Genomic DNA, 17,466 nt, shown 5'->3' on the forward strand with positions numbered 1-17,466 from the left:
CACATATGTCGTTTGTAAGGGACAGTAAGATTTGGGGAGGGGGGAACCAGGGAAAGCACTGAAACTTCAATCTTCCAAGGGACAAAAGACAGCTGTTACTAACTTTAGTCAAACAATTGTAAGTTTTCTAAAACTGTCCCATGCCCGGCCAGGACCAAAACCTCCCCCTCCTCCTTCCCCTGATTCATGTGGCCCGGGACCATCGCTGCCTGCGTGCTGGCTGAGAAACACACAGACACAGTGACACAATGATTGTTCATTAATAATCTGTTTTATAGCTTCTGCCAAATGCATAATAGGGGTTTGTCGGAAATCAATAAAATCATTGATTTATAGCTGTGTCTTGCCTGGGGACCATTAAAGGCAAGAAACAAAGCAGGGGCTGGGCTAAAAAAAAATCAGGAATTTAGCACAGAGCAAGAGGGGATATTGGCAGGGTGAGTGGGGTTCCATTGCGACTTACCAGCTTTGGGCTCTGGTTCCTGCTACAGCTTGGGGGGTCCTCCTCAGATTCATGGACGGGGAGACTTCTCAACAGGTTTCTCCAGGCAGAGGTGCAGAATCACATGCTCCATGTCCTCCATGTCTTCCAAAGCATCTTCCATAGTCCCTGCTGCCTCCTCCTTCTCCGCAACCCATCGGACAATGAGGCCATCAGGGTGGAGGAGGGGTTCGTGAGCCACTTTGGGCTCTGTACTGGGAGCCCTTGACAGCACCTGGTCCAGTTCATCATAGAAGGGGCATGATGGAGGATAAACTGTTGGAGTCTTTTGCCTCCCGTACAGACACCCCAAGTGCTTGATGGGTTCCCAGCACTGGGCCAGAGTCCATTCAGTGCTGCTTCCTCCAGTCTCTGTGAAATTTCCCAATACAGGTGAATGCTCCTGCTGCTCTGGGAGAAGTCTTGGAGGATGGTGTGCTCTGACTACACATTGCGCAGCACCCGGCTGTGCTCAATAGGCCAAGCGGCTGCTTTCGGAACATGTTCATCTGTATTGATCAAAAGAGTACAGCACAAAATGGTTCTGATATGGTCAGCACAGCTCACTTCTGCTGATGAAAACAGGGGGGCAGGGACCTTTATAGACTGGGTAAGGGTCAGGGTTGAGTGCATTGTGGGAATGGAGGGGAAAGATCTATTGGAACTTGAGAACTGGTGCACACCCTTTATCCTTCTCCACACTGCACGCTGGTATGAGTTTGGGACCATGCTACAGCCTGAGTCATGTACTTATGCACTCCCTTCAGGCATGCTAACTTACTCACCCTCTACTCATCTTCAAATACGTGCTTCTGCAGGGTAGCCGTGGACAGTAGGGGGGTACTGGCACAACCATCATGGACATGTAGACATAACCTAAGTAATTGTTTTTAAAGTGCTTGCGTCAGTAGAAAGAGTATTTGTGACTGGAGAGCTCTCTTACCTACAAAGTCCACCACATGTCATTTGAGAAGACAAACAGAACCTTACGATGGGTGAAATGAAAGCAGGGGATGAGCATGAGGCCTATGCACCACATAAGCCCCACTTAGAGCCCCAGAACAGAACTTAAATGAGCCTTATGTAACCCAATGGAAAGTATGATTCTGAGGATAGGAGTATGTTACAGCATCCACCTATGGCACTTGGCTCTTTAGCTCACTCTCTAGTCTAGACTCATACTTTAGGCTCTGGAAGTCTCTGGTTCAGTCTCTGATGGTGGCTGTCACACCTAGGCCTTGTGCTGATCCTCTGTATCTGTCTCCCCCCACCCGATTTCCCACTTCATTAGGCGCCAGGTTGTTCCAATAACCATCTAGTAGAAGATGCTGTTCCTGATCTCCTTCCTTTAACGTCTTTCAACTTTCACTGTGTACGTTGAGCCAGATCCCCATTATTTCTTCCCTCGGGGGTTACATCTGCATTGCAGCTGGGAGCATGCGTCCCAGCTTGACTAGGGGGACAGGCCTAGCTCTGCAGGAGCTACCGTGCTATAAATAGTAGTGCAGCCGGGGGTAGCGTGGGCAAGGCTCAGGTCTGGGAGGGTTTGTGCTCAGGTGGCTAGCATGAGCTGCCAACTGCGCTATCCCTAGTTACACTGCTATTTTTAATGCACCAGGTTGAGAGAGCAAGTATGTCTTTTGACTCGAACTGGGAAGCATGCTCCCAACTGCAATGTAGACATACCCTAAGAAAAAACAGGTTTGCTGCTAGGTTCATGGGTGTCCTATACATTTGGGGGTGGGGGGTAGGTGGCAGCGTATTTTCAAAGGCACAAACGGAAGTTATGGGCCCAACCCCCATGACTTCATGCCTTTGAAAATTCCCCCCTTGAAAACACAGAAGTGAGATCCTATCAGTCTCCTCCGCTGAACGCTGAGAATGGATCCTTGGTTTTTTGTTGTTTTTTTTTAAAAGAGTTCATTCATATAAAATAGAGACAGACCTGAGCCAAGCCACAAAGTTCAGGTTTGGATCTTAATTCTCCCAGAGTTTGGGACTGTTCAAATCCAGGTAATTGGTTCAGACTCATCACGAATATAAAACTTTTTAATGAAAATTCCATTCTTTAGACTCTTTCAAAACTTCATTCATAGTGCCTCTGATTGTGCAACTCACAGTATTTGTTGTACGCTCTCCTGCCATGACTATGGTATGCACTAGTTAATTACACAGATGTCGGATGGCCACTGGCAAAGGAGGGCGACATTCATTTATTGGACCATTACTGAAAAGTTGCAAATCACATTCATTCAATGCAAATTAAAATTGAGTGTTACTCTATGGAAGAGCCAAGATGCAGTTTGTAACATCCCCGCACCCAGAAGAAATGCTTGATGAGTAACTGAAATGTTTTCTAATCGATTTCCTCTGCCTTTTGTTTGTTTTTTTTAATGGCTATCAAGTATGCCACTCCAGATTCCATTTTTTCACAATAGTACTATCATTTGTACAATAAGAATTAGACATTACAACTTAAGCTTATCACATATCGTATTTATTCTATAGTCTTTTTTAAAAAAATGCTGTATTACAAATTGGGTTTATGACTATTACTTTTAAGAATTTCACAGAGTCTTACATCTAAAATAATTGTTTTATAAGCATTAGAATGTTAGGGCAAAATTCAGTGCCGTCATAAGCAGGTGCTGTTTCTTTAACATTAATAGAGTTGTACCCACTTATGTCCACGTGAAATTTAGCCCTTGGTCCTTTTGTGTTTATACACAGACCTAATCCATTCAAAAACATTTGAGTAAGTGGTACTGATGGAGGTACTTATAACTAAAAATGTAGAAAAACCTTTATATTTTGGCTCCCCCTCCCCCAACATTTTGTTAAACAAGCAGAACATATAGGGCCAGAATGTGTTATCTTTACTTATCCTAAACAGGCCTGATCCACTTCATTAAACAGACCTGGTCCAAAGCCTTCTGAAGTCAGTAGGAATCTTTCCATTGATCTCAGTGGGCTTTGGATCAGGCCAAACATGAGTGAGGATATCACAATCTGGCCCAGGGTAAGTTAAGACTGATTTGTATTAAATGTTGTGCGTACATAGATCTTGGTACTAATTAATTAAGCAACAGACTGAATTTTTTAATAATTCTAGTTTAAAAAAAACCATCTATTTTAAAACACATGCAGATGGTCAACGATCAAGTTACGTGAGACACTGTTAAGACTATCTGGGTTGTGTCGCTTCAATTCCACATCTCCCATGCGTAGGTTTGTGGCCGTTAGAAAAGAGCCATGTTAGCCTTCATGGCATCTTGCTTAAGGTGACCATTTAAACTGTTGCATGTTTTCAAGCATGGATGTTTTGAAAGGTATCAAATATGTCGTATCCTCCCTCTCCAATTTTTCTCCTGGAAAGAGACTAAAGTTTCTAGTTCCCCTGGACCAAACTGCCGAAAGAACAGGGAAACTGATCCAATTTGGCAGCATCCGTCAACTTCGTAGATAAGCCTCCATGTGAACGAGACTCCCTTCTTAATAAAGAAGGGACAGGGAAATCAACCATATATCATCACACCCCAGCAAAACAGCCAAAAGCAACCAATAATTGAGGATGCAAGTTTCTGCTGATAGAGACAATATTGACTTACACAGATCTCTCTGGGCATCATGTCTGAGCTAACTGGAGTTGGTCTGGAAGCTCCAAGAGCTGTGGCAGTCTCTGCTTTCTTCCATCCTACCACTGAAGCTAGAACAGCGAATGCCAGAAAGACTCAGCCCACTCAGACCTGACACAGCTTTCCCAACATCCATGGAGCTTCTCTTATCTCTATGGATTCTGCTTCTTCCATGCTCCTCCTTTGTCCTTTATAGGGATGTTTGGATATGACCTTTGACCCCTAACACAGTGTTGCTAACTAGAGCTAGTCAAAGCATTGTAACGAAACTTTTTATTTGGTTGAAACTGAAATGTTTTGCCAGCCCAACCACTGCAGAATACCCAGTAGCCCAGTGGCTAAGACACACTCCAGGGATGTTTGAGACCCAATTCAAAGTCCTTGCTGTGAAGTAGGTGAGAGTCCTAACCACCAGGCTGTTAGCTATTCCCGGGGGGAGGAGGGGGGGTCTCTCTCTCTCATGTTTTTTCATGAAAAGATCTCTAAAGGTCTCAGTTTTGTCACTCATCCGTATAAAAATACATTTCAAAACCTCAGTCATTTTCATGAATTGTTGTTTTCCTGACAGGTCTCTCGATAACCCTGTCCTCATGGAATGTCGTCTCAGGAACTCTGGGTTTTCCACTTATCCCTGGCCCTTTTACTTTACACATGGGAGAACATGACTGGGACTCACGACTGTTTCGGATTGAAGTTTTATCTTTCTAGTTCAGGTAATGCTATGGATCATACTTCATTTATTCCTAAATGCAGAAAGGAACTGAGTATTTTCACTATACTGTCAAAAAAAAACCCACTGCAGATAAATCACCGATACTCTATTACTGAATAAAAAGAAATAATAGTTAAGGTACAACAAATACAGTAACCCTACAGAAACACAAACCAAACAAGAAAAATGGAAATCATCTACCTGGCCAGTGTTGCCTCTAACCATGGCATGGAGTAAATCAGACATGTCTGGTATACTATGATGGCTGACAAACAGACCATGCCTGTCTTTGAAACGTTAAGATTTACTTCCACTCATCTGGATCAGACACTTCAACTAGTAATGCATTAATTTCCTTCCCATATGCAGCACAATAAAAGCAAGGTATTGTTTTATTCATTCACAGGACAATGGCATACAGGTGTTTATTAAACTATAAAAGTAAAACAGGAGAGGATGTCGGGGGGTGGGGAGTGTTTTGTTTTAAGAAGGGATAGATAGTTAACAGTCAGGAAAGTGTTTAGTTTTGTAATTAAATGTCTCCGATGCACTGATAGGGCAAATGGAAAGCAGTGGAGAACTATTTCAATCATAGAAATGAAGGGCTGGAGGGTTCCTCAAGAGGTCATCTACTCTCTAGCCTCCTGTGCTGAGGCAGGACCAAGTATCTCTAGAGTATCCTGATAGGTGTTTGTGTAACTTGTTCTTAAAAACCTCCAAGGATGGGGATTCCATAGGGGAAGCCTATTCCAGTTCTTAACTATCCTTATATTTAGAAAAATTTTCCGAATATCTAACCTAAATCTCCCTTGCTGCAGATTAAGCCCATTATTTCTTGTCATACCTTCAGTGGACATGGAGAACAATTAATCACTGTCTTCTTTATAACAGCCCTTAATATACCTGAAGACTATTATCTGGTTCCCCTCTCAGTCTTATTTTCTCAAGATTAAATGTATCCAGTTTTTTTACCCCCTTTTATCATTTTGTTGCTCTCTGGACTCTTTCCGGTTTGTCCACATCTTTTCTGAAGCGTGGTGCCCAGCACTATGCACAATTCAACATCAGTGTTGAGTGGAGCAGGACAATTACCTTCCATGTCTCACATACAACACTCTTAAAATACCCCAGAATTATATTAGCCTTTTTTGGAACTGCATCACACTGTTGGCTCATATTCAATTTGTGATCCACTATAAGCCCCAGATGCTTTTCAGCAGCACTACCACCTGGCCAGTTATTCCTCATTTTGCGGTTGTGTATTCAATTTTTTTCCTTCCTAAGGGTAGTATTTTACCCTTGTCTTTACTGAATTTTATCTTGTTGATTTCAGACCAATTCTCCAACTTGTTGAGGTCGCCTTGACTTCTAATCCTGTCCTCCACAAAGTGCTAGCAACCCTTCTATGATGAGGGTTACCTACCCACCCTAAGGCTAAGGGAAATGCTCCCTTCTGCAGCTGTAGAGCACTCTAACTAAATGGAAGGCTTGCTTATAAGGAGACTAACAGGCAGGGAGAGAGGGGAGAGACTGACTGTAGGCAGGCAGCAGCTTCTGGGACAGAAGGATTCTACAGGGGAAGAGTCAGGCTTTGGGTAAGACCCAACCAGGAGGTCAAGGGCCTGGTCCCTTCTTTTCTCTCTCATCTCCCTGTCGTCGTCCCCCCACACCCCTCCATGCTTCTCCCTGACAAGGAGGAGAAACTGGACACTGGAAAGACCCAGTGGACTGTTTGAACTATTAAAAGCGGTAAAGAGTCCTGTGGCACCTTATAGACTAACAGATGTATTGGAGCATAAGCTTTCGTGTGTGAAAGCAATCCTCTGCTGAGAGGGAAGCCGAGTGCCACAACCACACCCCAAACTGACGAGAGAACAAGGGGAGGTCAGAAATGGCTCAGGGGAGGCTGGTCTGTTGTACCAGTCAGAGGGGACTGAGACTCACCTTCCCCCTTGGGCCTTGGTGGAGAGGGAGAGTCTGGGCACCCCTACATTTCCCTCCCACCCCCAACCTACTCCCAGCCATCTGTCTGACCAGGGGAACCCAGGGAGCACCAGGGGATAGCGGGCTGTAACTCGGCTGCTAGGCCTTCAGATTGCCTGTCAAGGCCAGCCCAAGACTTAGAGACTGTTGAGCTACAGCCTGCTCACTAGGCATGCTGGCCCCAAGTGACCCCTGATCCACACTCCCAGTTTGGTGTGATCTGCAAGTTTTACAAGCACTCTCTTCACTCTGTTATCTAAGTGATTAACAAAGATATTGAATAATACCAGACTCAAGACAGACCCTTTCAGGACCCCACTTCCCTCCAGTTTGACAGCAAACCATCAATAACTACTCTTTCAGCATGATCTGTCAGCCAGTTTTGCACCCACCATATAGTAATTTCATCTAGACCGCATTTCCCTAGTTTGCTTATGAGAATGTTTCATGAGGCAGAACAGGAAGGATTAAGATACAACCTCAGCCACTTATTTAGTTCCTCATTTTTGAATAAAGATGTCATTGTTCAATTAGAAAAATGCATATATTCACAAAACTACGGAGAAAATAGCTCTGTGTATCCAAGATAAAGGGGACTCCAAAAATGTCAAAATTAATACTTTATACAGTTTAGCTGTGAATGATCCCCAGGCAGCCTTGTTTCCGTGCTTTTTGTTGGCCCTGTATGTTCAGAATAAACCTGTGAATGTTCTCATGCTGATTTTTGACAGTTTTTTTTCCTCATATTTCTTCTTTCCTGTGGAAGCTTATTGGTAAAAAAGACCAGGATCTAGATTACCACAGTTCAGTTTGCTTCAGAGCAGAATTATAAGAAGCTTGAGTCAGGACAAAGTGAGACTATATCCCTCCCTTTCAAGACCTTCCAAAAAGAAGAAATCCTCAGCCCCCCAAAATATCGCTACCTCAGTTTTCTTTCTTGCATGGGGGCTCATGACTTTCTGTCAGTGATGAAAGACCCCAAAGTCCTGACTCTGGTTGTTATATATATGATCTATTACATGGCCTCCTTCTTCCATTTTGATACTATGTGCAAGCTTCAAGTTCCAACAATAAAAATTTCTTCTCAAGCTATTTCTTCTCCTTTACAGCTGTTACTTCCACTCAGTTGTTTTCAATATGGTTTATTTTCTCATAATATATTATTTCAATCTGGAGCAGAACTGAGATGTAATGATGACAATTGGTTTAGGAAAGTTATATAAAAAGTTTTGAAAATTCAGTCCAAGTTGATTTCCAACTGTGAAATCTGGCTTTTTTCTCATATGTGAATGTGTAAACATTTGAATGTTCTATTTGCTTTAAAAGGAAAATTGAAATGTTACAGATTTTTGCTTGAATATTTTGCTTGGAAAAAAAATGAGTCTAATTTCACTTTAATAATGGTCTTTTTTTGTGAAAAACATGAACATTTTCATTTTTTTCTCCTCAAAATTGGGCCATTTTGTGAACTCGCAAAGCTATAATGGCGATAGAATTCATTGCTGGATGAACACAGAGTTAAGTGTTTGATATGCCATGATATCTTGTGATAAAATGTATCACAAAGTAAAATACCATCCTCGGATGGACTAACTAAATTTAGGAATCTTGTGAATTACCACTCTACCAAATTTAGTCAGATAATAATGGGAATGAGATATATAAACTCCAAATTATAAGATCTCTGTTACTTTTCTAGGAACAAAAATGGAATGCATATTATACTGTTTAAGTTTTAAGAAAGTGCAACAGTGTATATGAGGGGGTAAAGAAAGGAGAGGGGAGGTTGCATTCCAAAGAGCACAGAATCAGCTCTATCCAAATACTTAGGATCAGATTCAACCTGACAGTGTAAAGAGGCCTTGAAGTGAGTGTAAATGTAACTGATGCCCACTTTGTACCAGAGCAGGGTAAAGAGGCTTTAGTGTAAATATGAATCAGACTGTAAGAATCTCTACACTCTTATGAAATGAACGTGGATGGTGCTTTCAGCATCCATTCAAATTATTCCTTTAATACTTTCACTTTTGCAGTTTGTAATCTTGATGCTAGTTGGGGTGACACATTTCTATCTAGGTTTTCATACATTTGTGAGCCAGCTTTACAGATATTAATCTGTTGGGTCACTTTTTCAAAGCAGCATTCAAGGTGTTACTCTCACAGTTCCTCATGTTTGTTAAGGGGATTTGTGCTTCTGTGACCAGGTGTGCTGTGACCCCATTACTGGTGTGAAAAGGTGTAGGAAATGTTTTTTTAAATGGAATCCAGTAAAAAGGGGGGCAAAAGCTTCTCTGTTAGCTAACACCAGAACATTTGTTAGAATCATAGAAATTAGAGATAAAAAAATCAGTGCCTTTGTATTACTTCTGTGTCCCTAATAGTGCTCCCAATACTTCCAACCTTAACATAATCTGCAAATTTAGTTAATATTTTGTTTACCATTTTGTTCCTGGTGTAGCCCTCACTGGAAATGCCAAGATCAGGGCAGGCTGCAAAAGGGAGAGCAGATATTCCCAAGACTGGTGGGTAACACTGAAGTTAAACTCCCCAACCAGTCACAAACTGGGCTTCTGATCCCCCAGACTGGTTATCAAGAAGCAAAAGAGAGCTCAATAAAGGGGGCAAAATAAAAGTCCCCTTTATTACATTCCAGTTCTCAGGCTCCCAGTCAGCACATAGGTCCAGTACTTTGAGAAGTTATTTAAAAAACTCTGCTCACATGTACAAAATGTTCTTGTTCTGAATCAAAGGATCAGCCATGTTGCCAGGTCAGCATAGGTTTCGATCTTACCCAAAATACCACGCTGCCAGCCAATCCTTTAGTGTCTAAAACAAAAGGTTTATTATAAAGAAAAAAGAAAGAACAAGAAGAGAGTTGTTAAATGGTAAAGCCATTTGGTACATACATCAGACTACAAAGTCCATATATCAGGTTCTTAGCAGTGTTGGTGAATTTGCTGGCTTGAGAGTCCCTCATGGAACACGTCCACAGCTTGGATGGGTCATTCAGCCCTTTGTTCAGACCTCCAGTTTGTAGCAAAGTTCCTCTGGTGGTAAGAAGCAGGACTGAAGACAAAATGGAGATGATGCAGCAGCTGCTCTTTATAGTCCTTTTGCCATGTGTCTGGTACTTCCTTTGTTTCAAACACAAACAAACAAACAAACTCATAGCACATGGCATTGAAAGGCCTTAGAGTTCTCTCCATAGGCATGTCCCTGCATGCCTTGCTGAGTCATAAGGTGTAGTCCCTGATCCTTTCAATGGGCTTATTGTACAGTTGATGTCCCTTGATGGGCCATCAAGCAGGCTAGGTAGTGCTGATGCTAATCTGTTCAAGGGGTTATCACCCTGGTGTTTGGAAATACAGATATACCCTACATATCTATAACTTACAATACAAAGGTGATATCAACATATAAACAAGATCATCATACTTGGCAAATTATAACATTTTTGCAGGTACCTTACATGGCATATCCGTCCCAACTCATTGCAATTTTATAATATTGGTATTCATAATCCCCCAGATTCCATACAGCATCACATACCACCCACTTCTTGATCAATAATAAACATGCTACATAACCTAACCAAACTAGGTCCAGGCCTAACACTGATCCCTGCCTCAGTCTTCTGGACACCTCCCACTAACTCTATAATTGCCCCTTATGATTATAGTTGGGCCCAACTCAGTTTCCATAGAAGGCAATGGAAATTTTGTCATTGAGATCAGGAGGAGAGGAAGAAGCCCTCTACAGTTAAGCTCATACTGAATCATTATAAACCAATTTTGATCCACCTTCTAACTTAGCCAAATGTAATCTACCCCTTAATCTTGTGTCGGGTTTTTTTGCGAAAGGCATTTTTTATTTCGGGGGAGGGACGTATTTGGGGGTGTCTGGGCAGCCAGACTGACTCTGAACATACACTGGCTTTTTTCCATTAGGATCAACCCTTTAACTCTTTTTCAGATGTCAGCTCTCAAAAACAGCTTGGCCTAGAAATTCCCAATTTTCTTCATCATCTACCCCAGGGAAAAAACAAACCTAGTGCCCTTCGAATTGTTTTGGAAAGATGTGACGCCCAATTTTTGGAGTTGTACTATCTGCTAGTGACTTCTGAAACTCTAATATAGTGTATAAAAAGTAAGTCGGAGAATACAATAATTGTAAATATCTACATGCACTATATGAAATGATTTACTGAAGTCCAGATATTACAGGCCAGATCCTCTGCTGGTGTACACAGGCACAGCAGCAGAGGAGGATCTGTCCTGCATCCATTAAATTTCTTACATCCCCTAATTTTGTAACTGTATAAAAATTAAACCTAATTAGTGTAACATACCTTTCCTTTGTTCCTCTTGCCACTGACACACCGGGCAGTCCAACTCCTCCACTGATTCTGGTCGCTTGCTAGTTTTGGTACTTCTTCCTGGGTGATGCTAGGGCATTCAATATCCTCTGTCACTGTCTTCTGAGAATCTCTTTTTCCTGCCTCGGGTAGCCAAGGTAATTCAATGCTTGCTTAGCTGAGCTTCTGTCCTTGATCATATTTTCTAACGTGTCCTGTTCTGTCAGCTCCTTACTTTCACATTTGTTATTTTATCTTTCCATGAAATGTGTAATATCTTCCTCAGCCATCTGTGATGGGCAGCCTCCAATCTCTTTTGTTGTTAACCACTGTCATCAGCCAAGTCTCTGATCCTTACACTAGCACGCTCTGTAAAATCACATGATATAACCTGACCTTTAGTTTGGTGTGGAGATTTCTGTTTGACCAGATGTTCTTAGTCCTTCCAAAAGTGGTGTTTGCTTTTCCTAATCTTGCATGAATATTCTTATCACACCCATCTTCAAATGTCATCACACTCCCCAGACAGCAGAGCTCTTCTACTTATTCAATTTCTTTTCCATCAACCTTTGCATCTGTTGTCCTGTTTCCTACCTTCATAATCTTGGTTTTTTCTGCATTTGCTTTTAGTTCAATTTTTGCTGCTTCCTATTCTACCTCTGAAGTAAGGTCAATCATCCCATTCCACATCTACACTTAAAATACTGCAGCGCTTCAGTGAAAATGCTATCTACGCCAATGCGTGGGGTTCTCCTGTTGGCGTAGGTATTCCACTACCCTGAGAGGCAGTAGCTAGACAACAGGAGAGTTCTCCCATTGACTTAGTGCTGTCTACACCAGGGCTTAGGTTGGTTTGACTGTGCCACACAGATCTGGTTCTGTTCAATATCTTCATCAATGATTTAGATAATGGCATAGAGAGTACACTTATAAAATTTGTGGATACCACCAAGCTGGGAGGGGTTGCAAGTGCTTTGGAGAATAGGATTAAAATTCAAAATGATCTGGACAAACTGGAGAAATGGTCTGAAGTAAATAGGATGAAATTCAATAAGGACAATGCAAAGTACTCCACTTAGGAAGGAACAATCAGTTACAAACATGCAAAATGGGAAATGACTGCCTAGGAAGGAGTACTGCAGAAAGGGATTGGAGGGTCATAGTGGATCACAAGCTAAATATGAATCAACAGTGTAACACTGTTGCAAAAAAAGCAAACATCGTTCTGGGATGTATTAGCAGGAGTGTCGTAAGCAAGACAATAATTCTTCTGCTCTACTCTGCACTGATTAGTTCTCAAATGAAGTACAGTTTCTATACTAGATGTCCATTTCAGAAAAGAGGTGGCCAAATTGGAGAAAGTCCAAAGAAGAGCAATGAAAATGATTAAAGGTCTAGAAAAATGACCTATGAAAGAAGATTGAAAAAAATGGGTTTGTTTAGTCTGGAGAAGAGAAGACTGAGAGGGGACATGATAACAGTTTTCAAGTACATAAAAGATTGTTACAAAATGGAGGGTGAAAAATTGTTCTCCTTAACCTCTAAGGGTAGAGCAAGAAGCAATGGGCTTAAATTGCAGCAAGGATGGTTTAGGCCGGACATTAGGGGAAAATTTCCTAACCGTCAGGGTGGTTAACCTCCCTTTCCTAGGGAGGTTTTGGAATCTCTGTCATTGGAAATTAAGAGCAGGTTAGACAAACAGCTGTCAGGGATGGTCTAAATAACACTTAGTCCTGCCACGAGCGCAGGGGACTGGACTAAAAGACCTCTCGAGGTCCCTTCCAGTTCTACGATGCTGTGATTTTACATCCTTTTGTTGCCCACTTCTTCAGCCAGTCTATTGCTAATACAAAGGGGATTGGCGATAAACACATGCCCTCATCTAACTCCAGTCACAATATCGAACCATTCACCCAGGCCTATATCCAATCTTACTGCGCACCTACTTCCATCATATCAACTCCCTATGTTGATCAGCTTGTCTGGTATCCCATATATTCTAGAATATCCCACAGGGGGTGTCATAAATATAAAGGGAAGGGTAAACCCCTTTGAAATCCCTCCCGGCCAGGGGAAAGCTCTTCTCACCTGTAAAGGGTTAAGAAGCTAAAGGTAACCTCGCTGGCCTTTAATGATCAATGAGGAGACAAGATACTTTCAAAAGCTGGGAGGAGGGAGAGAAACAAAGGGTCTGTGTGTCTGTCTTATACTGGTTTCTGCCGGGGATAGACCAGGAATGGAGTCTTAGAACTTTTAGTAAGTAATCTAGCTAGGTATGTGTTAGATTATGATTTCTTTAAATGGCTGAGAAAAGAATTGTGCTGAATAGAATAACTATTTCTGTCTGTGTATCTTTTTTGTAACTTAAGGTTTTGCCTAGAGGGGTTCTCTATGTTTTTGAATCTAATTACCCTGTAAGATATCTACCATCCTGATTTTACAGGGGGGATTTCTTTATTTCTATTTACTTCTGTTTTTTTATTAAAAGTCTTCTTGTAAGAAAACTGAATGCTTTTTCATTGTTCTCAGATCCAAGGGTTTGGGTCTGTGGTCACCTATGCAAATTGATTAGGCTTTTTATCCAACATTTCCCAGGAAAGGGGGGGTGCAAGTGTTGGGAGGATTGTTCATTGTTCTTAAGATCCAAGGGTCTGGAGTCACCTAGGCAAATTGGTGAGGCTTTTTACCAAACCTTGTCCAGGAAGTGGGGTGCAAGATTTTGGGAAGTATTTTGGGGGGAAAGACGCGTCCAAACAGCTCTTCCCCAGTAACCAGTATTAGTTTGGTGGTGGTAGCGGCCAATCCAAGGACAACGGGTGGAATATTTTGTACCTTGGGGAAGTTTTGATCTAAGCTGGTAAAGATAAGCTTAGGAGGTTTTTCATGCAGGTCCCCACATCTGTACCCTAGAGTTCAGAGGGGGGAGGAACCTTGACAGGGGGTCTCTGTGGAAATACTGAATACTTTCTTAAAGTCAATAAGACAGGGAGAGGGGTGTTGGGTGTTGGTCAAGCAGTAGCTTTTTCAAATTATGTGTAACATAGTTTATAAACCATAGTATTGATCATGGTTTCTTTACCATATACAGCACACAGATTGTATTTCCTTTTAATATTATTTCCCCATTTCATTATAGCACTTACTGGACAATAATTACCAGGATCAGTTATTTGAAGATCATAGAATCATAGAATATCAGAGTTGAAAGGGACCTCTGGAGGTCATCTAGTCCAACCCGCTGCCCAGAGCAGGACCAATCCCAACTATATCATCCCAGTCAGGGCTTTGTCAAGCCTGACCTTAAAAACTTCTAAGGAAGGGTATTCCACCAGCTCCCTAGGTAACGCATTCCAGTGTTACACCACCCTCCTAGTGAAAAAGTTTTTCCTAATATCCAACCTAAATCTCCCTCATTGCAACTTGAGACCATTACTCCTTGTCCTGTCATCTGCTATCACTGAGAATAGTCTAGATCCATCCTCTTTGGATCCACCTTTCAGGTAGTTAAAAGCAACTATCAAATCCCCCCTCATTCTTCTCTTCCGTAGACTAAACAATCCCAGTTCCCTCAGCCTCTCCTCATAAGTCATGTGTTCCAGACCCCTAATCATTTTTGTTGCCCTTCGCTGGACTCTCTCCAATTTCTCCACATCCTTCTTGTAGTGTGGGGCCCAAAACTGGACACAATACTCCAGATGAGACCTCACCAATGTCGAATAGAGGGGAAGGATCACGTCCCTCGATCTGCTGGAAATGCCCCTACTTATACACCCCAAAATGCCATTGGCCTTCTTGGCAACAAGGGCATACTGTTGACTCATATCCAGCTTCTCGTCCACTGTCACTCCTAGGTCCTTCTCTGCAGAACTGCTGCCTAGCCATTTGGTCCCTAGTCAGTAGCGGTGCATTGGATTCTTCCGTCCTAAGTGCAGGACTCTGCACTTGTCCTTGTTGAACCTCATCAGATTTCTTTTGGCCCAAATCCTCCAATTTGTCTAGGTCCCTCTGTATCCTATCCCTACCCTCCAGCGTATCTACCACTCCTCCCAGTTTAGTGTCATCCGCAAACTTGCTGAGGGTGCAATCCACACCATCTTCCAGATCATTAATGAAGATATTGAACAAAACCAGCCCCAGGACCAACCCTTGGGGCACTCCGCTAGATACCGGCTGCCAACTAGACATGGAGCCATTGATCACTACCCGTTGAGCCCGACAATCTAGCCAACTTTCTACCCACCTTGTAGTGCATCCATCCAGGCCATACTTCTTTAACTTGCTGACAAGAATACTGTGGGAGACGGTGGGAAAAGCTTTGCTAAAGTCGAGGAATAACACGTCCACTGCTTTCCCTTCATCCACAGAACCAGTTATCTCATCATAGAAGGAAATTAGATTAGTCAGGCATGACTTTCCCTTGGTAAATCCATGCTGACTGTTCCTGATCACTTTCCTCTCGTCTAAGTGCTTCAGAATTGATTCCTTGAGGACATGCTCCATGATTTTTCCGGGGACTGAGGTGAGGCTGACGGGCCTGTAGTTCCCAGGATCCTCCTTCTTCCCTTTTTTAAAGATTGGCACTACATTAGCCTTTTTCCAGTATTCCGGGACTTCTCCCGATTGCCATGAGTTTTCAAAGATAATGGCCAATGGCTCTGCAATCACATCCGCCAATTCCTTTAGCACTCTCGGATGCAACACATCCGGCCCCAGTTTTTGTGCACGTCCAGTACCACACTTGCTTATTTTGAATTTTCTGATATAGTACCTCCCCACATCTCCCTGATTTTTCCAAACTAACTGTAAACAGCTGTAAACGGTTAATTAGCTTAGCATCACTCTTAAGACCCTAAGATTTTATTGTTCAGATTGTGCTAATTTGCATATATTCATGTTTTCCAAGTTTTCTCCAAACTGCTTTTTAGTCAAACAGCTGTTTTTCCAAGGACTCCATTTCTTCATAATTGTCAGTCCTTAGTATTTTTGTTAAAGACTGATTTTTTTTCTTTAAGAAAGCAACTCTATTGCTCATCCATTTTAAAATCATATTTAACTTCATTGCCTCCCTTGTTTGCTAATGGGTCTATTTTCTCTCCAGTATTTCTTTTCCTCATGATAGACTTATAAAAGCCTCTCTTATTTCTCTTACCCCCTTTAGCTACCATTAACCCATTCTGTGGGGGGGGGGGGCATTCATAACATAACACTTAGCACTTGCACAGCATTTTATACCTTCAAAGTGTTTTACAGACATTAACTAATTAACTCTGACAACATGCCAATAAGGTGGATGAGTATTATCATCAGCTTCATTTTGCAGATGGGGAAACTGAAGCAGAGCACTTGAATGACCTACCCAAGGCCCTCAGGAGCTGCCCTCAGAGCCAAAATAATTCAAGAATTTGTAGCTTCCAGTCATGTGCTCAGGCTACTATGCAATTCCTTTCTTTTGTGTACCAAAGTTATTGTCTCCATTACCATATTATCTAAAAAGTCAGAAAGCTAAGAATCAGAGTATAAGGCAAAATCTCTCTCTATCTCACTTTTGTAACCAAATCTCTTAGGAGGCTACACACTTGTATTGTTGTCTCTAGATCCGCCACTAGATATCCCGACAATACAAGGAGATGCTCCCCTCTTTGTATTATCAAATCTGGTGGAAAAAACTTGGTGGGTGAAGTCATTAAGGCAGCGACCTTATTTGTCTTTTGAATTGCCTCTTCTGAGGGTGTTACGGTGTGAGTAAGGATGTGGGCACTCACCTGCCAAATGTCACATGTGCAAACATAGAAGGTCATTACTCTTCGAAATATAATTTCAAAACAACAAGCTCAATCAATGTAACCTTAGATTTAGCTAGCTCCATGTTAGACATGTTATCCACGGATCAGTCTACATTTTCTTGTTGTTTTCATTAGCTTTGTGTGTATGTATTTAGGCAGACACACACACACACACACGAAGAGCAATGTGCTTTTATGCTCTTTACAACTATATGCAATTAAGTGGCCGTTTATACAGGTCATTCCTTTATAGTGGCTTCATGTGACTCTTCCTCTCACAAGTTTCTCTCCAAAGGGTCTTCGTCATTACTGGTAGATCTCTGAAGATACTTCCTTTCCTCCTACTTTAACCCTCAATGCATCATAACCAAGGGATGCTGAACAAGTCCCCGTAAAAACCCTGCCCATGTTGTTGTAAATTTACATGTTCACATTTATTAGCCACAGAGGACACTATTTTGCTACATTAAGAACTATCCCCAACCAATACAGATACACCAAGCTGTGCTTATGAGGCC

At 42.1% G+C, this 17,466-nt stretch overlaps 1 long non-coding RNA gene across 1 annotated transcript in view; it reads right to left on the reverse strand.

Annotated features, from left to right (window-relative positions):
* Positions 1-845: 845 nt before the first annotated feature.
* Positions 846-17,466, reverse strand: part of LOC125641416 (uncharacterized) — a 74,411-nt gene continuing 57,790 nt past the window's right edge. The window contains exon 3 of the long non-coding RNA XR_007358045.2: positions 846-990. This is a non-coding gene — a long non-coding RNA (uncharacterized LOC125641416). The remainder of the gene's footprint in view (positions 991-17,466) is intronic.

This window comes from Caretta caretta, chromosome 8, assembly GCF_965140235.1.
Source record: "Caretta caretta isolate rCarCar2 chromosome 8, rCarCar1.hap1, whole genome shotgun sequence".
In the NCBI taxonomy this organism is placed as follows: Eukaryota; Metazoa; Chordata; order Testudines; family Cheloniidae; genus Caretta; species Caretta caretta.